Consider the following 14,218-nt stretch of genomic DNA (forward strand, 5'->3'; position numbering starts at 1 on the left):
GGCTCTCCTTATGCTGGGACAGCAGCCAGAAAAGCTCCTGTCCTTTAGGCTCCCCTGCAGCTGCAGCCGTGGGCAAGCACAGGAGAAGCTCAGCTCCAGCAAGGCAGCCCAGCCCAGGACACACAGGCCCAGGCTGGAGCTGGGAGTGGAGGTGCTCCAAGCCAGCCTGTGCATCAGGACTTCTTCAGGCCAGGCTGGAGTTGGTTTCATGGGGAGGAGAGGGACGAGGCTGCTTCCAATGGTTTCCGTGGCAGCCAGCACTGGTTTGCTTGGTCCCAGCCGGGCTCCAGCAGGAAATCTGCCTGACAAGAGCCTGCCTTGCAGGAGAGGAGTTCCTGCAGCCTCTGCTTTCTGACTGATAGCATTGTTCTCATGAAGGAGCAGGCTATGGGTCGTTAAAGCCCAAGATCACGGGCAGAGACTCTCTAACTAATTAGAGTTAGACAGTGCTGTGTTTATTAACACCGGCGGGCGGCACCAGAGCCGTCCCTAAAAGGCGCGACCGCGCTGCCCAAGGTTCTTTGCCCTCTCTTTATTGCCCAAGATCTTACATACAATACATCTGCACAGGCCCAGTACCTCCCATCCCCGCTCTGTATTCAAATGAGCTCATTGGTCCTTCACACCTGTGCAATTCTTCCCTTGAATTGGGTCCGTGGTCTCGAATTGGGTCCGTGGTCTTAAGGGATGAAGTCAGGAATGTCTTCATCAGGTCTCTGTGACCCTCTGGCACCATCCAAGGTCCCCTGCTTAGTGACTGATTGACATCAAGCCCAGGTGCTAAACCATTGTTCTCCTGGTTTCAAGATGTTCTTCTAACAGTTCACTGACTCCACTTCCTTCTAGAAAGGAGCTCCTAATGGTAAACAATAGAACAATCAGCTCCAGCTTAAGCATCTCACAATCATTAACCTATGGTCTGCCTGTCTAACTTACATCCTGATCAATGGGAATTGCTTCTAAGCCTCAGCTGAAATCTGAACTCTTTACAATCATGCTTCAGCCATGCCCAGGGGGAAGGGGGCTGAATGAGCTGAGTAAGAACTGTAGGGGAGATGAGCAGCTGTCAGCAATCTGTGCTCTGCTCTAAACTGGGAAGCCAAGAGACAAAGGGCGTTTTCAGGCAGCAGCACAGAGAGCTGCTGGATCAGCCTTGGGCAGGGCCTGGAGGGGTCTGGCTGTGCCTTCAGAGGGAGCTGGCACAGTCAAGAGCCTCTGATGGCAAAGCTGAGGTTTGGCTGGGCCTGGAGGTCCCTTTCCACCAATGCCCTCCCTTGGGATGTTCCCAAGCCCTGTGGCTTGAGGAGAATTCACGGGAATGGCCTCAGGGTCAAGGAATGAAGTGCAGGGCCAGCCAGGACTGGGGAGCCCAAGTTTCTGGTGGGGACTCTCAGCCATGGCTTCTGTTTTGTCTGCACAAGGGAGCTGAAGCAGCTGGCTCAAAAGCTTGAGGAGGAGGCAAAAGCCTTAGAGGAGGGAGAGAGGGGGAAGGAGGAAGAGAGGCAGAAGAAGGAAAAGAAGGGTGTCTCTGTGGGGAAGCAACCCCCAAAACCAGAGAAGGGGAAAAGCAAACAACCACAGAAGGAAGCCAAGGCCCCAGAGAAGAAGGAAACCAAAATCCCAGAGAAGAAGAAAACCAAAGCCTCAAAGAAGGGGGAACCCAAAGCCCCAAAGAAGGGGGGAACTCAAATCCCAGAGGACACAGCTGAGCTGGAGAAGAACTCTTTACTCTTTATTCACACAACTCATTTTACACAGTTTGACAGACCCCGTGTGCAACTTTAGTTAGTTCATAGATTTCTTGCAGGTTATTCTAATATTGGTTAATAAAATAGATTTTACTTGTGCATCAAATCTCTCTGTTGTATTGTTTACCTGTTCTCTGCACTGATTCTCATGGACAAATCCCTTGTTGTTGCAGGTGCATTTGTTTTTCACCCTCAGAACAGATTGTTTACCAAGTCTCATTCTCACAAGAGCTTCCCATGGGAACTTGTAACTGCTTAGCTGCACTCAGAAGAGATGGCAGGCCAGCTGTTAATGTGGCAGAACAAGGCCTGATTTCATAAGGCCTTTCTTTTATCATTATCCCACCTGCCTGTGACATCTCCCCCTTCTCGTTCATTTAAAAAAGGCTCCTATGTTCAGATGCTGAAACAGCTCACTCTTGTCAGGGCATTATCTCATCAAGGTTATCACTGGTTATCTGTTAGATATGGGATAAGAGAGATAAAAGACCAATTACAATCCACAAAACTTACCAAATTCCATCAAGTCATTGACACAGGGTTTTGCAGCATGAGAAGACAAAAGAATAATGTCCAATGTCTCTTGGGGAAATGGAAAGAAATGACCATTGTTTCCAATGAGTTGAGAAGTGTGAGAATGTCTTTGAGCTGGAAATGTTGATCTTTGACACCACTGAATGTCCCCTGGCAGCTGGAACAGGGAATAACTGGAGAAGGTTTGTAGGAGCTCTGTACCATGAGGATGCCAGGAGGCTTTTGCTGGCAAATTGCCTCTGTCAGTGCCCAGACACAGCCGTGTCTGGCCAGGCCTCCTCCTGCTCCTGCTCTGGCCACAAAGGCTGCAAGGTGATGAGGTTATTTCTCTCTGCACTGGGCCTCATTTCTTCAGAGCTGATCAGGATCTGATGGAATGAACAGGTGACTGCTTTGAGCTGCTGGTGATAAAACACAGGCACATCTTCTCCTGAAGGGAATGAATCAATCAGGCTGCACTGTGGAACACTCCATTGGGATTTAGATGGGATGATCTCTTTTCCAAATTCCTCATGTAAATATTGCATTATTCAAAATGATTCCTTGTCCAAATGTCTCATGTTCATATTGCATTATTTGAACGTTCTTAAGGCATTCATTCCTCTTCTTTTTTGTTTTTTAAGAATGAGATGCCTGTCTTTTGTTATGAGTATGAAGCAACATCACAGTAAAATAATACATGCAGTGGACAAGAAACTTACAGCAATTGGGAATAATTTGGATACAACAATCAGGAACATTTCAAATAGCAGACAAAGCTAACAACGTAGGTGGAATGAGGTAAATAGCAATCCCTGCAATAATGTACCATCATCCCAGAGTCTGCAAACAGCTGACAAACCTCGATTCAGGGGGGACTTGGATCATTATTTCCAGATAATAATTCCCAAGCTGCCTTTAAAAAGAGTTCAACTGTCATGTCTAGAGGGTCAGATGGCCAAGCCAAAGCAACTCAAATCCAGTTTTGATGCAGAAAACATCTGGGTCTGTTGGCAAATTCCCGTCCAGGCAGAGCCAAGGCCTGGCCGCCACCCAAGCTCTAAGTGGGAGAGAATTCCCTGAACGTCATTGAAAACAAGGCTCTTGGGAACAGCGCTGAGGAGTAAAGGTCTGGGGGCGACAGACTAATGAACCATGCAAGAGCTGTCTCCTCCAAAATCCCCTCAGCACAGAGATGCTTTAAACCCAGCAAACTGTGGGAGTGGTTCTGTAATAATCATTGGGGCTGCATCTGATTGCTGAGAGTAGATGTCACAATGCCATCAGTTTAGAGGAGGCTTCCCACCAAGCTGAGATATCATTTCTTGGAACTGTGAAAAAGAATTAAAAATGACGAGACAGCCCTGGGTCAAAGCATGGAGGATTTTGGTGGGATTTTGGGCAGATGGTTTGGTGTGTATCCAGAGTGACTTTGGGCAGATTTGGGGCCTGCTTGGGGCAGGTTTGGGGCAGATTTGTTGCTGCTGTTGGGGTTTTTCTCCCGTTTCCCCAGCTGTGGGCAGAGCCCCGAAGCACATCCTGTTCCTGCCCCGCTCCCTGAGGAGCCCAAGGAGCTGCTGCTCCCCATGCTCTGCACCCAGGGAGATCTGGGGCAATCCCGGCATCCCGGGCATCCCAGGCATTCCGGGCCCTTTGGGCATTGGGGGATTCTGGGGCTTGGGGGGCGAGAGGGGTGAGGGGGGCTTGGGGCTGGATTGTCTGGGGAAAGGATCGGGATTTTGGGGGGATGTCTGCATTTTTGGGAAAGACCAGGGTTTGGGGGGGAGGAAATTCTGGATATTTTAGGGAGGAAATTTCTTGAATTTTGGTAGAAATTTCTGGATTTTTTAGGGAGAATTTTCTGAATTTTTTGTGGGGCTCTTCTGGATTTTTTGGGGAGGGATTTCTGGATTTTGGGGGATGTTTCTGGAGTTTTTGGGAATGTTTCTGCATGGGGAATGGGGTTAGTTTTGTATAGCTTGGGGAGGAATGTTTCTGGATTTTCTGGGGAAAGTTCCTCATTTTTTGGGAATGTTCCAGGATTTTTGGAGGAACATTTCTGGATTTCTTTGGGAATGTTTCAGGATTTTTGGGGGAAAAGTTTCAGGCGTTCTTTTGAGAACATTTCTGGATTTTTTGGGGAACATTTCTCCATTTGGGGGGGAACATTTCTGGATTTTGGGGGAGAATATTCCCAGGTGTCTGGGGAACATTCCCGGGTTTCTGGGGAACACTCCCGGGTGTCTGGGGAACACTCCCGGGTGTCTGGGGAACATTCCCGGGTGTCTGGGGAACACTCCCGGGTGTCTGGGGAACACTCCCGGGTGTCTGGGGCTCTCCTGGCCCCGTTCCCAGCCCAGGTTCCCGGGGTTCAGGAGCTGCCCTGGTGCCCGGGCCCCGCGACATCGCCTGGGTGCAGTTGGAGCCCGAGGTGCAGGCGGGCGCCGCCCGCGAGGCCCTGCAGGGCTTCAGCATCACCCAGAGCAGCGCCAGGAAGATCTCCTGCGCCAAAAAGGGACCCACAACACCCCAAACCCCACCAAAACACCCCCAAACCCAAAACAACGGGCCTGAAGTACCCCAAAAATCCCAAAAAACGCCTCAAACATGCCCCCAAATACCCAAAAACTGCCCCCAAACACCCCAAATCCCTCCAAACCACCCCAAAATCCCATAGAAACACCCCAAAATCCCTCAGAAAGACCCCAACATTATTCAAAACTTCCCCTGAATACCTAAATCACCTCAAATGCCTTTAAGCTGCCACAAAATCCCATAGAAGCACCCCAAAATCCCATAGAAACACCCCAAAATCCCAGAAAACTTCCCAAAAAACCAGTCCTGACCCTACCCCAAACTCCCCACGTGCCCCCACTCCCCCAGGTAAGCTCAGCTCATGCGCAAATCCTCCTTTTTTTATCCCAAATCCTCATTTTACCCCAAATCCTCCCTTTTTCAACCCCAAAATTTCTCTTCACCCCAAATCTCCTTTTTTTTGACCCCAAATCCTTCTTTGTGCACCCCAAATTTCCTTTTCCCATCCCAAATTCTCCTTTTTCCACCCCAAATCCTTTGTGTGTGCCCAAATCCCTTTTCCCATCCCAAAATCTCCCTTTTCCACCCCAATTTCCCACCCCAAATCCCCTTTTTCCTTCCCAAATCCTTCTTCTTTCACCCCAAACCCTGTTTTCCCACTCCAGATCCCCTTTTCCCACCCCAAATCCTTCTCCTTTCACCCCAAAATCTCCTTTTCCAATCCTAAATCCTTCTTTTTCCACCCCAAATCTCCTCACCCCAAATCCCCTTCTGCCACCCCAGATCCCCACCCTAAATCCCCTTTCCCAGCCCCCAGGGGTTTTGGGGCTCCTGAGGGTTTTTTGGGGTTTTTCCCAGCATTGTCCCCAGGGTCTCTCTGCAGACATTGCACCTGGACCTTCCCCAAATAAACCCCAAATAACCCCAAATTTTGGCACTGCGGGTGGCTGACACTAAAATTTAGGGTTTGGGGGTGTTTGACCCCAAACGTTGGGAATTGGGGGGTTTGATCCTAAAATTTGGGGGTTGGGTGGGGTTGATCCTAAAATTTGGGGTTTAGGGGATTTTGACACCTCAGGGTTTGGGGATTATTGACCCAAAAATTTGGGAATTGGGCATGTTTGACACCCCTGGCTTTGGGATTTGGGGGTTTTTGTTCCCAGTATTTGGGGTTTGGGAGTTTTTTCCTCAGAATTTGGGGATCAGGGGGTTTGACCCCCAAACTTTGGGATCAGGGCAGTTGGACACCCCAGATATTTCAAACCCTAGAGTTGGGGATTGGGGGTTTAGACCCCAAACTTTGGGGGTTGGGATGTTTGACACCTCAGGATTTGGGATTTGGGGGTGTTTGACCCCAGACTTTGGGAACAGGGGGTGTTGGACACCCCAAATGTTTCAAACCCCAGGATTTGGGGTCAGGGGGATTTAACCCCAACATTTGCAAATTGGAGAGTGTTTGACACCCCAGGATCTGGGATTTGGGGGGTTTAAGGCCTAAAATTTGGGGTTCGGGCTGAGGGGCAGGGGGGGAGGTTGAGATCCCAGAGTTTGGGTCTGGGGGTGTTTGGCCCCCCCCAGTGTTTGAACCCCAGGATTTGGGGTCCGGGGGAGTTGACCCCAGGATTTGGGGTGTTTGACCCCAATGTTTGACCTCACCTCGGGTTTGGGGTCGGGGTTGAGATCAGGGACATTCCCTGGAGCCAGCGGCGGGATCGGGATCGGGAACGGGATCGGGAAGCGGAACAGGAACGGGGAGGGTCCCTGAGCCAATGCCGGACCCCAACCCCAGGGAGAGGCCCCGCCGCAGTCCCGGAATGGCCCCATCCCCACAATCCCGGAGCCCTCCCCAGGCCCAGCCCCTCCCCGGCCGCTGAACGGAGCCTCCCTCAATCCCAGCCCGCCCCGATCCGGGCCGGAGCCATCCCCAGAGCCTCCCCCATTCCCGGCCCGGACCCTTCCATCCCTTTTTGGGGCGGCTCCTGCCGCTCCCCGCCCATTTCTGGGGGTTCCAAAGGGCCCCGCGGACCCTCCCCATTTTGGGGGTGTTGGGGGGGCCCCAGGGCCGCCCCGAGGGCCGAGGGGGGATCGAAAGCCCCAAACCCGAGGGGCTCCTGGGGGTGCCCAGTTCCTCCCGTCCCCAGCCCGAAACAGATCGTGGCCAATCAGAGCGCGGGGCTCTGATGACGATCCTGTTGCCGGGCAGACACTCGGCGCACTGGCCCCGCCCGGCGATTTCCAGCGAATCAGCGGCCGGCTCGGCTGTGACTCATCGGGTGCCGGGCAGAACCCAGCGCCTCTCACAGCGCTGGCCAATCAGAGACTGCGCGGGGCCATTCCCAGCCAATCAGAGCGTTTGTCGCTGATGGCTCTCAGTGTCCAGGAGCGGAATTTGGGGCGGGGGCGGTGACCCCGGCGATGGGGATGGGGCGTGCGGGCGCAGCTGGGGCCGCACTGGTGGCACTGGGGGCGCTGGGAGCCCCCCCGGCCGCGGGGGGAGCGGGGGGCGCGGGGAGAAGGGGGGCGGGGGGGCCCCAAATTCAACCCAAGGGGGGTCGGGACCCCCAAAGGGAGCAGGAGGGGCCTGGAACCCCCAAAACCAAGCACGGGGGAGGGGATTGGGGACTGGGGGAACGATGGGGAAGGGGCGGGAGAGCGGCGGGAAAGAGGGGGATGGGACCCTCAAATTGAGGTGGGAGGGAGATGTGGACTGGGGGAAACCCCCATCAAATCCCATTAAAATCCCATAAAAATCACATTAAATTCCACTCAATTCCCATTAAACACCATTAAAATCCCATTAAAATCCTATTATATTCCATTAAAATCCCATGACATCTCATTAAAATCCCATAAAATTCTATTACAATCCCATCAAATCCCATTAAAAGTCCATAAAATCCCACTAAAATCCCATTAAATCCTATTAAAATTCCTTTTAAATCCCATTAAATTCTATTAAAATCCTACTAAATTCCTATTAAAATCCATTAAAATCCCTTCCAATCCCATAAAATGATCCCAAACCCACACAGAACTGGCCCTGAATTACCCCCCACACACACAGCCCTAAAAACCAAAAAATGTGAAAAATTACCTCAAATGATCCCAAATTTACCCCGAATAACCCCAAAAAACCCCAAATAACCTCAAAGGCACACAAAGAACCCAAATCCCCCAAATGACCCCAAATCCCATAAATGACCCCAAATTCTCCAGATGACCCCAATCCCATAAATTACCACAAATCCCATAAATGACCCCAAATCCCATAAATGACCCCAAATCCCCCAAATGATCCCAATCCCATAAATGACCCCAAATCCCATAAATGACCCCAAATCCCATAAATGGGACTGGGAGAGGGGAGGACAGGGCAGGGAAAGGGGGAGTGGGACAAACTGGGCGAGGAAATCAAACTCTGCAGTCAGACAGAGCAGGGATTTGTGTACCCAGCGCTGGGAGTGAGGGGGATCTCTCTGGCAAAAACCCACTCGGTCTCCTTTAGCCTTCAGCTCCATTTTAAAAGTCACAATTACAACACTTCATTAGCATACTCACATTTGCATAAAGCTGTGTCCCGGTTTTACAGCCGTGTGTGGCTTCAGCGCCTGCGTCCGTTCCTCCTGTGGCGGCCCTCAGTCTTCTGGTGCTCTTTTGATGAAGGCTTCTGTCGTCCTCCTCACGCTGGAACTTTTTACCTGGACCATCAGCCCATGCCTGGTGCTCCTTGTTCTTCAGTCTAACCTGGTCCGAGCTGATTTTGCCCTTTGCAAGCTCTGTTCAAACTTGCTCTCTCGCTCTCGGTGCGTTTGTTGTGTCGCTGGCTCTGCTCTCTCTCTTGCTCTGCTGCCTCGCTGGCTTTGCCTGCATGGGAAAAATGCATGTATTTTATGATTGGCTTTTCGCAAATATTAAAATGAATATTATATGTCTGCTGTTAGAAAGTAATGCTGTATTAATTCTCTTAAGTACTGTGTTAAATATAGTTTTAGGTTATAAAAATTGTTAAAATAGAAACGATGCTATGTAGGATTCTTGTTTTAATTAAAGGACTTGCAGTGAGATAGCAGCATCAGGACACCTAAATCTTTCAGAGAAAAAGAATTTATTGCCCTCTTATCAGAAGAAATGAATTTCTTCCCGCCTTGAAGGCGCTGTTAGGATTCAGAGGAAGAAGGTGGCACTGCCCAGACAGAATCCTGTGTTTGAATGGAATTTATGCATCATGGATGAAGTGTATGAATATGCAACAGGCTGTTGTTTTTAAGGGTTAATCCTTTGTTAACGGGTGTCCCTTTTCGGGCTCGTGCTGCCCAGAAAAAGGTACCCGGACCTCCATAACCCTTTCTCTCTATTGTCTCATATTGTCCTAATTCAAATTGTCCAAATTATTATTACTATAATTATATTGCTATTTTTATAACCATTTTATTACTATGGAACTTTTACAATTTTAAAAACAAGTGATTGGCGTGTTTCACACTGCACATCTCGCTCCAGGGCTGCTTGTGCTGAACCTTTCCTTGCACAGCCCTGAGGATTCCCCCAGCCCGGGCTCCCAGCAGCTCCAGGCCCGGCCAGGAGGAGCAGCAGGGCCAGGGCTGGCCGGGCGTCCCCCCAGATGTGGCCCCCGCTGGTGGCACAGCCGGACCCTTGGGAGGCTGCCTCAGGCTTTATTGTCCACCAGCATCCCAGGAGGGAGCAGAAAATCCTCCTGCAGACGCTGATTCCGGAGGCTCCCAGTGCTTCCTTGTCTCCAGGAGCTTCTGCCAAGCCCCAGTGAAACCTCGGTGCCACATTGTTCCACAGCCTCACAACGCTCTCCTGGCTCCCGTGAGGTCCCTCTGGGTCCCGCTGCAGCCTTGGCTCCATCAGGCTCTCCTGGCTCCATCAGGGTCTCCTGGCTTCCATCAGGCTCTCCTGGCTTCCATCAGGGTCTCCTGGCTCCATCAGGGTCTCCTGGCTTCCATCAGGGTCTCCTGGCTTCCATGATGCTCCACTCTGTCCCAAGGGGCATCCGCGGCTCAGCTTTGGAGCCCTGCAAGATCCAAAGGCTCCCCCCAAAAAACACCAGCCCAGGGACCCCCAGGATATTTGGGCTGAGCTCCTGCTGCCCAGGCACCTGCATGGAACACAAGTGACCGCTGGGACTCCATGGAATGTCCTGGGACAAACTGTCCCTGGTCAGACAGGGGTGCCATGGAACACAGGTGCCACTGGGACACGGACACTGCCCATGGAACCGAGTGTCCATGGGGACAGAGCCGGGCCTGATGGAACACTGGAGAACATTGTCACCCACTGGAATCCATGGAACCAGGTGTCCATGGTGACAATGGAGAATATTGTCACCCCATGGAATCCATGGAACCAGGTGTCCATGGTGACACTGGAGAACATTGTCACCCCATGGAATCCCATGGAACCAGGTGTCCATGGTGACACTGGAGAACATTGTCACCCCATGGAATCCATGGAACCAGGTGTCCATGGTGACACTGGAGAACATTGTCACCCCATGGAATCCATGGAACCAGGTGTCCATGGTGACAGAGCCGGGCCCAATGGAACCTACTGGAACACAGGAGAACATTGTTACCTGTTGGAACCCGGGCTGCTGAGAATTTTGGACTTTCTGAGCTGACAGACACTGACCCCCAAGAGAACACTGCATTTGGCTTGAGGCTGTGGAGAAGGCTTCCAAAATGGAATGATGGAGCTGGGATTATGGGTGTGGAGTTTGAATAGAAGGGTGTAATATCACAGGGTGGACAACTTGGAGTTTAAGGTTTTAGAATATAATAATATATATAAAGCAAGATGGAGGTTTTAGGGTGGAGGCTGATCCTTCTTCTTCTTCTTCTTTTTCTTCTTCTTCTTCTTCTTCTTCTTCTTCTTCTTCTTCTTCTTCTCCTTCTTCTTCTTCTCCTCCTCCTTCTCCTCCTCCTCCTCCTCCTCTTCCTCCTCCTCCTCCTCCTCGTCCCTTATGTTGGGCATGGGTGATTGGTTATTGGGTTAAAAGTAAAAATAATTTAGCTGCCATTTCTTAATTGGACAGTTTATCCTCAAAAGACCTTGCAGAGAGAGAGACAGGGCTCCATTTTCACCTTGTTAGTGAAGTGCTGCAGAACTCACAGCTTGTGAGACTGTTCTAGAGACAAGAGCTAATGAACACCTGAGTCCAAAAAAGAAATGCTGTCTTGGGATTTCATCCTGACCTTGGCAGAAAAGAAGCAAAAGAATTGACTGTTACCCCACGGAATCTCATGGAACCAGGTGTCCACTGTTTCACGGTGCAGCCTCAGAGAGTGGCGAGACCCTTGTGGCACCATGGAATATCCTGAAACCACAGCTCCCTTGTGACAAACCTGGGCTTTATGAAACCAAGGACACCGCTGGGATGCAATGGAATCTCAAGGAGCCAAGGGTCAGCTGTCAACACATCAGCTTCTCAGGAAACCAAGGCAAACACTGTGACACAGAGAGGGGCCTCATGGGACCCAGGAGACCATGGTGACACCGTGGTGGGATCTCATGGAACCAAGTGTGAATTGTTGCAGGACCCAAGAGACCATGGTGACACCATAGAATCTCATGGAACCAAGGTCCAGTTGTGACAAAGCTGGGCCTCATGGAACCAAGGACACAGCCGTGATGCAATGGAATCTCTGGGATCCAAGGATCAATTGTCAACACATCAGGTTCTCATGAAACCAAGCAGAACATTGTGACACAGGGGAATCTCATGGGAGCAAGGCTCTGCTTTGATCAAGTGGGGCCTCATGGGACACAGGTGCCACTAGGACATTGTCAGGCCTGGTAGGAGCAAGACACCACTGTGTCAGACCAAGGCCTCATGGGACCTAGGAGAGCCCTGGGACACAATGGAACCTGATGGAACCAAGGGCCCATTGTGACACGGCAGGGTCTCATGGAACCCCTGTGCCACTGGGACATTGCCAGGGCTGGTGCAAGCAAGGTTCCACTGTGACAAAGGCAGGCCTTGTGGCACCCAGGAGACCATTGTGGGACAATGGAATCTCATGGAAGCAAGGCCCCATTGTGACAAAGCGCGGCCTCATGGAAGCCCAGTGCCACTGGGACATCTCCAGCCTTGGAGGAAGCAAGTGTCCATTGTGACACAGCACAGCCTCAAATCACAGGAGAGCAGAGGGATGGAGCCATGGAATCTTGGGGAACCAAGTGTCAATTCTAAACACAGCGAGGACTCATGGAACCCAGGAGACCATTGTGATGCTGCACTTTGTCACAACGGGGCCGTGCTTCTATGAGAATCCATGGGCCCACAATGTTCTCCTGGGTTCCAGGAGGCCCCGCTGGGTCACAATGGCCCCTTGCTCCCACGAGCCACAGCACGGTCCCCGTTGCCCCTGGGTTCTGTGAGGCCCTGCTGCGTTCACAACTGACACTTGCTTCCATGGGATTCCATTGCGTCACAGTGGCCCCCATGTTTCCATGAGGTTCTGCTGGGTCACAGTGGACACTGGGTTCCACAAGAGCTGGCAATGTCCCAGTGGCACCTGTGTCCTGTGGGCCCCACTTTGCCAAAGCAGAGCCTTGGCTCCATGAGATTCCAGGCTGTCCCAATGCTCTGCTGAGTTCCATGAGGCTGTGCTGTGTCACAATGGACACTGAGTTCCACCTGCCCTGGCAATATCCAAGTGGCCCCTGGCTTCCATGAGGCCCCGTTGTGTTTGCAGGTGACGCTTGGTTCCCCAAGATGTCATTGTCACGCAACTCCCCTGGGCGCCCTGAGGCCTTGCTGTGTGTGAGAAATGACCGCTACTTTTAAAATTTTTAAGGTTGATTCAACCTTGAAAAAAATGACAACAAAGGACTGAAACAGGAGAAATCACAGCACTGGGAGCCCTTCCCCACCCGGTGGCTATCAGCCACGTGGCTCCTTCACAAGTTGGCTGCTCCTCCTTTTAGACTTTTGGTGTTGCATCAGGTAATCCTAGCCCCACCCAAAGTCTGTCAGGTAACTCTTTGTGGCCGTCCATTGGTGGAGAATGCTTTCTTGCACCCTGACTGGAGAGCAGGTGTTGCCATGCCTGCCTTCCAGTGACAAACCTGCCCTCCCCAAATGCCCCAACCACCAAGGCCATTACAAGGGCAGGGGAAGAGGACTATGGGGGACAGATGACAATAACATCACTACACATCTTAACACACACATAGGATCTATCTCCTCACTGTGAGACCCAACTATGACATTACTCACCTGTAACACTGTGCAATAATGGAGCCTTGTTCCTAGCAGACCTGGCAATGTCCCAGTGGCACCTGTGTCCCATGAGGCCCCACTTGGTCAAAGCAGAGCCTTGGCTTAACAACTGACCCTTGTTCCCTTGAGATTCCATTTGTGAAAAACACGTTCACTCTCCTGTGAAAATGCACAAAGTTTAATAAGGGACAATGGGAGACCAGGACCATGGAACAAAGGTTATTACAGCCGGGTGCATCTTGGCACTCAGCCAGGAGCACCCTGTTACCTTCAGGGATCCCCTGAAATACCTTTCCCCTTACATCAGCCTGGTGCATATTCATAGAGCCTCATGCATATCCATAAACTACTTTACATATTCCAGGAATGATTTTACATGGCCCCTCCTTGGGTCTGCCTTTTCAGAGCATGTGTGTTTCTTGGCTGTGGTTTTGGCTCCTTCTCTTTATCACCTCCAGGTTTTGGGCCTTGCTACACTCTGCCTTCAGATGGGGAGTGCTGATAGTTGGCAGATCTGTACAGGTGTCCTCATCCCGTGTGCATTGGATGTTATCCCATCCAAGCAGGCAGTTTAACACAAGCACACTTCTATCAGCTATTTCACTACTATGTCTAAGCTCAATTAACAACAGAAATAAAAACTATATCTTTAGAACAAGGTTATTTTAACACCACACATATAAAATCCATTTTAATATTTGCAAAAAGCCAATATTATGATATTTATCTATAACAGGGTGAAGGAGCCCTGGCCCAGGCTCTGGCCATGGGGGACACGGGGACGCTGCCACGGGGTCCCTGTCCCCCTGTGCCACCCCCAGGGCCCCGGCCCCCCGTCCCCGTGTCAGGCTCTGGGGTCGATCTCGTGGAACATCCTCTGGGGGAGGCTGCGGGGCCGGGGGAGCCGGGGGGACAGGGGACCCTGCTGTGCACGAGCAGGGTTGGACTGCTCTGGGGGGAGCTGTGAGGGGGCCGGGGCAGAGTGACCTCCCCAGGGACCTCACACAGCCCCCGGGATGTCACACAACCCCCGTGATGTCACACTGCCCCTGTGATGTCACACTGCCCCTTGTGATGTCACACTGCCATCTGTGATGTCACAGTGACCCTGTGATGTCACACAGCCATCTGTGATGTCACACAGCCCCTGTGATGTCACACTGCCCCTGTGATG

The 14,218-nt window shown here is 51.5% G+C and overlaps 1 pseudogene; it reads right to left on the minus strand.

The window, feature by feature from the left end:
• Positions 1–8,530: 8,530 nt before the first annotated feature.
• LOC139605244 (zinc finger protein 850-like) overlaps positions 8,531–14,218 on the minus strand; it is a 170,959-nt pseudogene continuing 165,271 nt past the window's right edge.

This window comes from Agelaius tricolor, unplaced genomic scaffold (genome assembly GCF_023055355.1).
Source record: "Agelaius tricolor isolate 1412-34295 unplaced genomic scaffold, bAgeTri1.0.p SCAF_61, whole genome shotgun sequence".
Lineage (NCBI taxonomy): Eukaryota > Metazoa > Chordata > Aves > Passeriformes > Icteridae > Agelaius > Agelaius tricolor.